This window comes from Neolamprologus multifasciatus, chromosome 9 (genome assembly GCF_963576455.1).
Source record: "Neolamprologus multifasciatus chromosome 9, fNeoMul1.2, whole genome shotgun sequence".
Lineage (NCBI taxonomy): Eukaryota > Metazoa > Chordata > Actinopteri > Cichliformes > Cichlidae > Neolamprologus > Neolamprologus multifasciatus.
Window position 1 is genome coordinate 24,650,720 of NC_140447.1, and position 13,132 is coordinate 24,663,851.

At 40.2% G+C, this 13,132-nt stretch overlaps 1 protein-coding gene across 4 annotated transcripts in view; it reads left to right on the forward strand.

The window, feature by feature from the left end:
* arhgap21a (Rho GTPase activating protein 21a) overlaps positions 1–13,132 on the forward strand; it is a 103,716-nt gene that overhangs the window by 54,413 nt on the left and 36,171 nt on the right. The window lies entirely within an intron of this gene.

Sequence of the window (13,132 nt, forward strand, 5' to 3'; positions counted from 1 at the left end):
TAAGCTGACTGAGAAATTGCTTCTCGACATGGAGTTAGATATTTGAATGATAAAAGCTGACTGTGTTCAAACGGTGGAGGAGACCGGCAGTTAATTATAAGGTTGGTTATGTGTGTCACCAGATACTCTCTGTTGAAGTGTCTTGAAGCAAGACGCTGAACACTATACTGGTGTGGACAACAGGACCCAAATTTATTGTAATGACTTCCTCTCAAATGCAGAGTTGTTGGGACTGTTTATATCAGAAGCTTGTTTAAATTTTACACATGGGTGGGAAAAAAAGTCATTTAGCAAAAACTAGGCTTCATAAAATTATGTTAAATTCCAACTTTAGTTAGTTTCATAATAAACTGTAATGTTGAACATCTACACTAGTCTAGTTTTTTGCTAATAAAACAGTCTCCACATCAGGATGTCTGTGGAGTCTCAAAATGTAATGTCTTGTTAGCCTACAATTGAATATTACTGTTTGGATAAAAAAATATTTAAAATGCCACAGACCTTGCTATGACGCTAAATACTGTGATGATAAATTAGATTTCTTGCATTTCTCAGTCTTTGTAAAGAACTGGTCTGGTAAACCGTCTCCAATTGAGTTTTATAATGAACAGTTAGTCCCCAGTTAGTCTCTTGTCCCACAGATGTACTCCATCTGCAACTAAATGTCCTTTTACGTCCCAGTCACATAGGCCTAGAAACTGGTTAACGCAGTGTTTCCCAACCTTTTGGAGCCACGGCACATATTTCACATTAGAAAAATCACCAAACAAAAATGTCACAAAAAGCATATTGATAATTTTCCCCCACGCACCAGACAGCGGTACCTTTTTGAGCTTTTTTTCTGACCACTACTCATGCTAGGGCCTTCATCTGGGTGGGAATTTTCTCCAGGGCCCAGGCCAGATTGACTACTTTTTCATTTCAAATAATTATCCCTTGCTATTATGCGCTGTGTCCTCTCATAAAAGAATGACTATTATGTAATTTCTTCTTCCTCTTCTTCTGTGTTACTGGCAGTTGACAACCCATTTAATTAGAGCAGGTAGTTGTACTGCCCTCTAGTGGAAGACAATATAATTGTTTTGCCCGTTACTCTCGCCAATCGCTTAGAATACTAATCAGGTGGAACCAGATACTCTTCCATGGCACACTTGATCATTTCTCGCAGCACTCACAGCAATGTTTTCAACTGGTAACAACTGACAGGGTCCAGGAACCATCCAGATTATACATTTTTCCCTAGCAACCAGGTTGTCACCAACCGGTCTGTAGGCTTGTGGGATTAAAACTGCTCTTATAAAAATAACAAACGATCTTCTTATGGCAGCTGATTCTGGTCTCCTCTCCATCCTTATTCTCCTTGATCTGAGTGCAGCCTTTGACACCATCTCTCATCCCATTCTTCTTAGCTGATTAGCTTCTATTGGTCTCTCTCATACTCCATTAGCCTGGTTTAAATCATACCTGTCTGACCGCATTCAGTTCATTCAATTAAAATCCTTCACTTCTCAGCCTTCTCCTCTATCTACTTGGGTGCCCCAGGGATCTGTCCTCGGGCCCCTCCTTTTCATCATTTACCTTCTTCCACTCTGACACATTTTTCGGAAATATAATATTCAGTTCCACTGCTATGCTGATGACACCCAGCTTTACCTCTCTACCAAACCCGATTCTACTCTTCCTCCACCCTCCCTCACCCTCTGCTTAGCTGAACTCAATTCCTGGTTCTCCCCTAACTTCCTTAAACTCAACAGCAATAAATCAGAACTTCTCCTGGTCGGCACTAAACAATTGCTATCCAGAATTAACGATTTCTCTCTCACCATCAATAATTCGTTGGTCCCTATCTCTTCCTCTGTGAAAAGCTTGGGTGTCATTCTCGATAGCACATTATCGTTTAATTCACATATCAATAATGTCACACGTGCAGCATATTTTCAACTCCGTAAAATCAATCGCCTCCACCCTTTCCTCACTCCTCATGCCACTGCCATTCTCGTCCATAATCTTGTTATCTCTCGAATTGATTACTGTAATTCACTATTATTTGGCCTTACACAAAAATCCATTAACAAGCTCCAACGTGTCCAGAACTCTGCCGCCCATATTATTACTAGGACTTCCTCTACCCACCACATCTCCCCAATCCTGAAGCAGCTACACTGGCTCCCGGTTAAATTTCGCATCCATTTTAAAATAATCCTTTATACATTTAAGGCTATTCATTCTTTCGCTCCACCATACCTCTCTGATTTAATACAGATGAACTTCCCATACCGGTGCCTCAGATCTTCATCTTCTCTTTTTCTCCTTCCGCTCGTCTGATTACAATGGGGAGCGGGGCTTTTAGTTGCTCTGCCCCTCGACTTTGGAATTCCTTTCCCCCTTGACCTCAGAAACATTAGTTCATTCCCTCTTTTTAAGTCCACCCTCAAAACTCATCTGTTTAAAATTGCTTATGTTTAAACCTCTGTATGCTCTTAACTTATCTGTTATTCTTATTATTGTGTATATTTCCAGTTTTTGTGTTTTTATTTGTTGTACAGTGTCCTTGGGTGCTTTGAAAGGCACTATTTTTAAATAAAACGTATTATTATTGTTATTATTATTGAGGCCTTATGCTCTGTAACCTCAGTTAATTTGGCTTACAGTGGATCTCCAGAGCAGAAAAAAGAATAAAGACAATCATTGTCATCTGCACCGTAGTTGGGTCTTCAGGACTATTAGAGACTCAAGCAGCTCGATTATATCAATGTTGTATTTGGGACCTGGTAAGCGACTGACGCCACATTCCAGATATCTTGGAATTTGGATGCCGGAACTTGGTAGTGACATCACACCTGAGTTAGTCCGTTCCAGAAAAAGAAAGGATAAACAGGATTTGTAGTAGTTCTTAGCAAGTTCACTAGCAATTAATCAGTGAGTCAAATAACACTAGCATACCTATTAAAAGTTTGACATTTTTACTACTGTTTTTAGTTTTAGTGCCTGGTTTATTTTAAAAGTAACCCTTTAAAATAAAGTAGAGGGCATTGTTCACTGTTTAAGTAAGTCTTGGATGGCTTGGCTTTCTTTGACAAAACAAAATAAATAAAATGCTGAAATGAGTCACTAAATGACATCTATTGTCAAAGCCTATATTTTAGCTTTTGATCCTACAAAATAATACACAGTCTTTTCCAGAAGGAGATGTTTCCTCAATTTCCTAATAATCTGTTATTTGTTGTATGTCATAAAATAGCATGCAGGCATGAGTGCAATAAAAGACTTTGGCTTGTGTTTAAGCTTCTAAACATTTGGCTTTGGAATTATTACTCACTGATGTGTTCAAATTGTGGATGTTGCTATGTGACAACCACTGATCACTATCATAGCAAACGACATACGCTCAAAAACACTCATAGCATCATCGAAAAACCATGTGAAACCCAGACAGATAATCCGTCCCATGTGCTTGGTTGTTTTAATGTTTCGAGAAAAAAAAAAGATAGAATGAAAAAAAGTTGCATTCAGCTCGAGTCAGGTCTGCGAGGTTCACTGCGGCCTCCCCATCGCGCTGCACTGGAGTTTATTTGCTTGATTCCGGGCCAGGGCGTGTGATGAGTCTATTGGTGTTTAGTGGAGGAGGGAGGGGGGGAGCTGACCGCATGTCGACTAGCTGGGTGTTGCCGCTGGAAACACTTCAAACTTCTAGAAAGCAGAAACATACGCTGATGTAGATTTAGAGATACGTAAACCCCGACGTACAGAGACATAAAAACAACATGGATATTCCTTACTGTGCCTGTCTCAAATGTGGATGTGTTTATTTCCCTTCACAGCGCTTGTGTACATACCGAGCGGCTGTTATCCCAAATCGTCCTCTCTATCTCACTTCCTCACTTCTTCCCTCCCTCTTCTGCCTGTCTCTCCCTTTCCTGTATGTCTTTTCTCTTCAGTTGTGTGTTTTAGCGAGCTGTTGAAGGGTGAAATCTGAATGAGGCGTAGTGTGCAATGCTTATGAAACTGCACAGCGAGAGAAGCAACACAAAAATTTCTCCATCTGTTCAAATATTTGTTTTTCATTCAATGTGAAACTCTTTTCTCTGCAGCTTTATTTTCTCTGCAGCTTTATTTTAAAAGTCAAATTTCTGATTGTTCCCATAAATTCTGCAGAGGGAATGTAATGCAGCACAAGCAAACAGAATTCCCCTGTATTCTCCAGTGGGCTTTTTGATGCCCCACCTTTTTTAACAAAGCTACATCCAAAGTTTAATCTTTTCTCCCTCTTTTTGCTTCTCATACTGCCTTTCTTTTGATTGCTCTTTCACTTTCTCCCCCTCTGTCTTTCCCTTTCTTTCTCTGTTTTCTCAATTCCCATAGTCACTTCTTTCCTCTGCAACTCTAGTTTCTTACAAATAGTTTTCCTGTCATGTCCTTCTTTCACCCCATTGAGCTCTCAATCAGTGTTTTTCTGCACCGACTCCACAGGCATGTATGAGTAATGGTAAATCTAACATATTATCGGTATTATTTAGCTCATACACCCACTCAAACTGAAAATGTGACATTAATAATCAGGACGATTCTTAATTGTCGAACATGAATGGTTGCCTGTCTGTGTGTGTTAGCCCTGTGACAGGCTGGTGAGCTGTCCAGGGTGTACCGCACCTCTTGCACCTGGGTAGGGCTCCAGCCCCCCGCAACCCTGAACTGGATAACCAGAAGAGATTGGATCGATGGTTGAACATATTAGATATTTTGAGTATAAAAGCTGGGAAATTTAATAGGAAAAAAGGTTCTAAAAACAAGATTTTCTTGTAATTTGCCTTTTTGTCTCAAGAATTTGTTTTTTACCTTTCAGAAATGTTCCTATTTTTTAAAAATGCAAATTTAAATGTAATGTAAGTCTTTATTCTTAAAAATGTTGTTTGTTGGCCAGCCACAAATTTCTTTTTTATCCATCATAATATGTTATTGAAGAATCCCATGGAGAGCCTCTGTAAACTGAAATGCAAAGCTTTGTAATTGTATCTAGCTAGTTCACAGTGCTAATGCAATAACCATTAGTCTGCCTGTGTGGACTTATGCTGTTTGGTTGTTTTCTTAGCTGTGAAAATACATGTACTGAAGTATCACCCCACCCCCAACGCCAACTCCCCCAAATGATTTATCAGGTCCAGGTCCAATATAAACAGCCTGGTTTCACTTGTGATGATAGAGCAATGCAGACCCACCAGTGCTCAATTATAAATGCAAACAACGAACATCACTTACTGCATTATGTCAGCTCTGCAACGATTCAACATACTACTGTAAATTGATCTTTGCTGTGACTGTCTAGCTTTCTGTTGCAACAGAGAACACGCAGAGCAATTGGTCTACAGGCTAATCATTTCTACCTGGCAAACATCACTTTTCCTGAAACAACAATTGTCGGTTGCAGATATAGTGAGTGAGGGAAGTTACAAATGTTCTTGGCTGACTGGTTCTAAAGTCAGGATTTTGTAAAAACAACTCTTAAATATGCACTTGATGGCTGCTTAAGCCTATTTAGGACTTCTGGGTGAATCTATGTAGAGCCTGCTACATTGCGTACGCACGTGGCTAAGGTCCTTGCTTGTGGAAGGTCCTTAGCTTTGTGCGCGGTATGTCAAGCATTCCTCTGCAACTTTGCCATTGCAACTTAAGTTGCCAATGAGGTTTGGCTCATCAGGTTGATCCTCTCTCTTTCAGTCAGCTTGAAAAGTGGCAGCAGAAGAAGAGCTAGCCAGAAATGCACCAGTGCAACTAGACTGGCCAATCACAGTTGTTGTAGGCTGAAGTGACATGAGATTATGCTACATTCACATCAGGTTATGGCATAAGTTGTGATGTAGGAAAGATTAGATTTAATGCAAAAATATAAATCCCCCATTACTTACATTGTTGTGTGTAAAAAGTGATGCAAACATTAAACAACCCAGGCAAAATCATCTGACCAGATGGCTCTGAGTCAAATGAAAAAAAAATTCCACAGAAAAGGGAAATACAAAAACAAAACAACCCCCCTTAAAAACATCAGTACATTGGTTGCCTAACAAACAGAATTAAATAAGATACTTTAAAAGCTGAATTTTACAAACTACTAACTATTTCACACTGGTAACTACAGCCAAACTCACCTCAAGAGGTAATAAAGTATATGAAAATGTCACATTTCAACCCACATGACAACTAAATCAGTAGTTTTGATGTCACGGTGCTCCATGAGTAACACCTTACCTTTGTACAAAATGTGCACGGTGTGATCAGTTTGCTTGGCATGTGTTTGAAAGGAGCACGACACTGAGCAGGAATTTCAAAACTGAAGCTGTTTTGAAATTCATTCTAAATGGATGAATTTCAAAACAGCTTCAGTCATTATAAAGCTGTGATGGTAAGATAAAATTAACTACACCTAAATGGACAAAAAGTATTATTAAACTGAATGACTCAAGCATAGATTACACTGTAATCCACCTATAAAATTGCACGTTCATGTAAAAAGAACAATTAACAGCCAACGCGAATAGCACGTTATTTGGGCTTTGCCACTCCTTCGATGTTTGATTTGGTATTAGTTACGAAAAGGCAACGAAAGCAACGATTCACACTACAGACCCATGAACACAGCTTCAACATGTGTGAAGTAATTAGAAGCTCGACAGGCCTGGTTACTGTTGTTGAGCTGCAAGTGGAAAATCCGTGTTAAGGGTACAGGTTTAGCTCATTTTCCAAGAGACCGGAGACAACATTTTAGACTAAAATCACCCCATGTGTCTCCAGATGTTTGTCACTTGCTCCCTCACTTGAACTTGAACTCCCCTGGTGGATAGTTTGGCTTGTTTCACAGAAAGAAAACAAAATACTGATTTTTTTTTTTCTTTTTGCTGTGCATGTCAGTGTAATGTCAATACATATCCGCTTTCCCCTCAGTGGATTGTGGTATGTGTGATTCTTAAAAAAAAAGTGATGGAAAGTACTCCACCACCTTCCTGCCCTGGTGAGAAAAAACACCAGACATGTTTGTGTGTAAATCTGATGTGATGAGTGGACATATGCACACAGTACTGTTAGGCATGTGTTTCTACCTCGGCATGTGTCCCAGGTTAGGAATGCTGGAGTCCTGGAAGTAACTTATATTCTAATGATCCCGGAACTGCAGGAATCCAGCCCTGCTGGGTGTTACACATACATATTAGGTTACATTTCTTACTACATATTGTGTTGATGATATCATTACTTGGATTGTGAATAATAGTAGTATTGTATGTGGGGTGGCCAAATTTACAAGGAATTTGTATTTGATGTATTTTAGAATCTGTTTGACGAAAACATGGTACTTCAGGGCCCATAAATGCTCTGTTTTTCTTGCTCAACCAATAGCATGTGGTCAGTCTTCATTATTCATATGTTGAAGAGGTGCAGTTTCTTTATTACAAATTAGATTTCCAGTGAAATGAACAGTAGAGAATGTTATTACTTTTATATATAGTAAATACAGTAGGTCCCTTTTGAGATGTCTACATTTTAGGTTTTGATTAATATTTATGTGAAAACTTTCCCTTTTAGATTTACAGAGAGAAACTCCCTTTGCCAACTAGTGTCTTGGCAAAATTGCATAAAAGTTCAGGCGTATGGATACAAGTATAAATACTTGCAACAGCGTCAGACACTTGCATTTGCTCTACATGGATTAAAGGCAGAAGTAGAAATTGATCTTGAGACTTGGAATTAGAAGCTGACCAATCACAGCTTGTTTGTTCCTGACAAGCCACAACTTCAGTCAACATTCGAAATCTTAACAGTTTTCACCACTGGCCTCAAAAATGCAGCAACACTCTGGCCTGTGTAGAGGTGCCACAAACACAGCTGACTCCCTCCTGAGTTAACTCGAATGGTGATGACAGGGGTTTCAAGACGTATTGACATGCCCTGCTCCAGTGTGTGTTTATGTTACTGTCAGAAAGCTGTGTGGCTGTTAACAAAATCCAGTGTTTAGTGAAATAAGACTGGCCCTTCTGATGTCGGCAGCTACGAGTCGCCGCATCATTGTTGATGCAGTTTGTAAGGATGTGGGTTTGTTCAGTATTTCAGAGAGGTCGGGGCTCGGGTACACAGGTGTTTCAGCAGAGTTTAGGCTTTCACAGTAGAGTTGTGTTTGGACTGGCTTGTGTGAACTGTGTATGTTGTTTCTTTATGGAAACTGAAGAAGAAAGGGCAGAATTACAGTATTTATTTTCATGATCTTCTGCCTTGAAGCAATTCAGTTTCTTTGAGCGCATGTTTGGCCTTAAAACAAGCTCTGCTTTTCGAGGAAGTTAGAGTTTATGGATTTATGTGCAGTGTACTTGTGCTTTGACCTTCCTGCACTATGGGGGGACTGCTTTGTGTCAGGGTCAGGCACCTCCCATTTTGATATTTCCCCAATGGAGCGGACCTGTCATAGATAACCATCTAAACTCCAGCACAGACCTTCTTATTAGTATTTGAAATGCTTACAAATGCACGAGTGACACAAGTGGTAGAGAACAGCGAGATGGACAGAGAGGCATTACGCCAGGGTTAATCCAGGGAGTGGGCAGCGGGCCCAGCCCTCTGTAGAATAACATTATCTAACCCAAAACAACGGGGGAGCGGGGAGCTGGCCCACGCAACCAGGCCCAGCTGTGCAGCCAGGGACCTGAGCCAGACACAAGCTTGTTGAAGTCAGGAAGCAGTGCTGAAGCCTTTGACTGTAAAATTCTAGATTGGACCATAAATACAAAGGAAGAAATACAGATAAATACTGCTGCATATGTGCAAGCCGTAATACAGACGTAATGAATACAAAGCATCTAGCTGGAGCTAATTTGCAGCATCCATTAAGCATTTAAATCTAGGTTCAAAAAGTCAAGTGAATTACCTGATAAAACTGATTCAGACTGAAAACAACATAAAAAACAGACTGAACGCACGTATGTCTGCTTTCCTCTTCTCACTGATTTTGTTTCAGTTATGGAGGAAATGAACAAAAATGCATGGTATTTGGTATTTGGAGACTATTTGAACAGTGCCAAAAGGCCTCGATAAGAAGCTGTCTCGGGTTTTGAATAGATTAAGATGTGTCAACATTGGGTTTCAGTTTTACATTTGTGGAACCAAAAGTACATCTGAAAGAATTGCTTCTCTAATCAAGTCAAAATAATAATATGTTAGTAATGGATTAGTCATTTAAGGACCTTTTTTCAAGCAAATGAGCTCATCCCATTCGATGTTTTCCCTTGCCTTTACATGGATAAACAGAATACCTGAAGTCATTTTTGATAATGTCTTCTAATGGCTGCTTGAGGCTGGCTCCACCACGGAGTCAACTGTAAAATTCTAATTTTTAAAGATAAAATAAACATGTTTATTGCCTGTTATAGATCTTTTGTCTATAAGTAGTATTTTTCTTTTTAGCAGGTCAACCATTTCAGCTATACAGTATCTTAAAGCGTGGCTGCTTTAGGATTCAGACTGATTTATAGTTTAATCCAACCACCTATCTAGGATTATAGAAACCATATTCTATAAGTTAATAGGTGATGATATGGCTTCTAATCCCATCTTTTATATACAGTCTGTGGTTTATATACTCTATATGTACTGGGCCACACCTATTAAATGTTTTCAGTTCATTTGGTGCATAAAATGAAAGCAGTCTGCCTTTACAAACCTTTTTGAACCAGTGGGTAATGTTGCATCAAGTATGTTAGTGAGTTTTTTTTCCCTCTTAGATATTTCACAATCAGCTGCTAGTGGTATTATTGCAATCTGGAAGTATTAAGAAACCACAGCAACTCAGCTATGAAGTGCCAGGCCAGGTAAAGTTAAAGAGCGAGGTCACCAAGTGCAAAGGCCTAGTGTGTAAAAACTGCCAATGCTCTGCTGACTCAGTAACTCCTGGCATTACCAGCAGCACAAAACTGTACGCCAGGAGCTTCTTGGCATGGGTGTCCATAGTAGAGCAGATCATGGGTAGGTGGTAGAGTGTAGGTGGCTCAGTACCTTTGACATTATAGTGTATATACCTATGCTGGCACCTTACAGGTTGCACATGCTTTCTTTGCCACAGTTTGCTTTTCATATGCCTTTTTACTGTGACGTAAAAGGGTGACGCGAGCTGGTTCATAAGTGTCATTTGTGAAAGATTTTCCCGCCAAAAATCACTGCGGTTATTCAGCTGTCCATCTGTGTTTCAGATGAGCTGAAATCATTTTGAGGCGGACTGATGTATTTCATTAATCCACATAATAGTTTCTGCTTTAAGACAGTTGGGAGCATTAAATCTATCCAAAGCTTTCCATATTTAATCCCGTTCATCCAGCTGCAGCGCATGGAAACTTCCACAATCCAATTTCTGCTGCAGAGCTGGAGCCTGCTGAGGTTGGCTAATAGCGGAGGGGGAACCTGCTTAGTACACACACTGGGAGGGGGGAGGGAGGGGAGAGTATTTGTTGACATCTGTAGCTACGGCATGGGTCAGTCACGTCCTTAAATGTGCCTGTAACATCAGGCCCTAATGCATCAGTGCAGCTTTCATCGCTTGTTTTGGAGTGCTGAAAAAGAGCCACAACGTCAGCATGCCAAGGTTTTGGTAACTGTTTAGTCACCAGATAATTCAATGACATCATATCAGCATGAAGAGTGAAAAGCTGCTCTTAACAGTTTTACGCTATACCTGGGTGGTGAGTCATTTTACAGCCTCTGCTGCCCTCTGCTGGATCAGAAACAACCCTGCAGCTGCTCTCAGTCAAACTCTGAAGTGCATTTAATGTTGACATCAGAGTAATAAACTGACTTTTGTATACCTAAAGCTTACATATGAAATCTGTGACATTATAGCTTCCTGAACTAACATGGTTGAGATAATGGTATTGTCATTGTGAGGATTAAATAAACCAGAACATACAAGGGACAACATTTATCAGCAGATGCTGTTCCTATTATCTGACATCCTAGTTGGTCAAACCTCCAGTATCCATCCATCCATTCGCTTCCGCTTACCCTTTTCAGGGCCGCGGTGGGCGCCGGAGCCTATCCCAGCTGTCATAGGGCGAGAAGCGGTGTACATCCTGGACAGGTCGCCTGTCTGTCGCAGGGAACCTCCAGTATAATAAATGTTAATTTCCTGCAGTAACACATTCAGCCACAGGAGGGAGGCAGTGGTATAAACATTGAACATGCCGGCTTGCAGGGAAAGAGGACGACTAAGGTGACACACTTGCATTACAACGGGCTCTTCTGGAAACATTTCTGTGGTTCCTCCCAGCAGGAATTCGACATTAAATGCATGCAGTCTGGATGTAGTCATGATTTTAGGAAAAAAGGGACAAAGTGTTACAAGGTTGGATCCCAGACCAACATGTGTAAACTCAGTGAATGTTTCCTCACCTTTGAAGTTTTTCTTTAGCAACATCTGCTCCGGTCCAGCTGTTCAGAGCTCTGAAACACACCGACTGTCAGAGTAACCTCTGGCTAGTAAATGCATGTGTGAACTCAAAGCAGGGCACGGTCGTCAGCGTTCCCTGAGGGAAGAACAGTGGGGATGCTCTGATGTTGCACTTCCTCAAAGCCCGTGGGCTCTCAAAGGCAGCCGATGTTAACTGAGATTGTGGCTTAATGGGCTCAGTTAAAGACAGTTATTATCTTCATTACACACAAGGATAACTGCTGGCTATACCTTTAGATAGATGCTGTCTGAATATGTTTGAAATATGATAGTATTGATCCTTAATCAGCTATGTTTTCTCCACTAGCCTGCCTCACTGTACGTCACATGGCATGCTGTGCTAGCTTTCCCTCTGCCATATGAAAGTGACCTCCTTTGTGGCTTGTTCGCGTGCAGCCATGTCAGCATCCTGTGACCTCCCCTCTCTGTCCTCAGCCAGTGAAAGGATGTGAACTGATGCACAGTGTTTGGATGTTATGATGATGACATATTTTGAGATGTGTGGTTCTGCTAAAGAAGTCGGTGTGCATTAAGTTTGAAAATGCAACACTGATCAGAACTGAAAATAAGGCGTCATTCAGTGTTAGCTAATGTAATAAAATTAACCCGTTTGGCTATTTTCTGAGCAGATATCAAACATTTTAGCTATTTAATCCTAGCTTGTAATATGGTTTTCATTGTTTTAATTTAATGCAATGCATTTCCTTTTGTTTTTTGAATTGCTGATAAGAAAAACAACAAAAGATCTGACCCTGGACTTTAAGGACAATTGAAACCGTCGGTGACAGTGCATATGACAATGAAAAGTTTTTCTCATTCACCAAACAGCTGACTAACTGTTAGCTGCAGCATATCAGCGTTTAGTAAGATAGTGAAAAACACCCAAAATACAACATCTGGTGACAGCAGGCAACTTGATTATATATTAACAGCACTTATTTTGTTGCATTTCGACTTTTAAAGTAAAGAAAGAGCAAAATAAATCTCTGCTGCTTTAAACTGACTGAAAACCCAGGTGTTTCCTTTGGACAAGAGGAAAAATGAAAATGGCTGAGCATTTTTGCCAAATATTTAGTTCTGATGGAAGTGATTTTTATCACTACTGAACCTTCCAACTTTATTCATCGGATTCTTTTTATATTTTTGTAAGCTGTTTTTCCTGAATAAAGTTATCTTTACTAAATAGGTATTCTCACAAATAACAGGAGAATGCACAGACTATCCTTTGCCCTAACTATACTCAATATGAACATATTGGGGTATAAATCTTAAACTTTTTCCAAAGAGCTCATTGAATTTGAGCGTGGTGCTGTAACAGGATGCCACCATTGCAACAAGTCAGTTCTTAAAATGTATTCTCCGCTAGCTTTTCATTCATCAACTGTAAGTGGTATTATTGCAAAGGGGAAGTGTTTAGGAACCACAGCAACTCAGCCATGAAGTGGCAGACCGCATAAAGTTGCAGAGCGGGAATTGCAGAGTGTTAAAAGTGTGTAAAAGCTGCTAAATGAATAACTGTAGCGCTCCAAACCTCCTCTGGCATTGACATCAGCACAAAAACGGTTCACCAGAACCTTTGTAGTATCAGTTTCCCAAGCTTAGCAGCTCCCAGTACAGGTGGCCCAGTACATTTATCCATAAAGTGTATGTGTAGCAGCC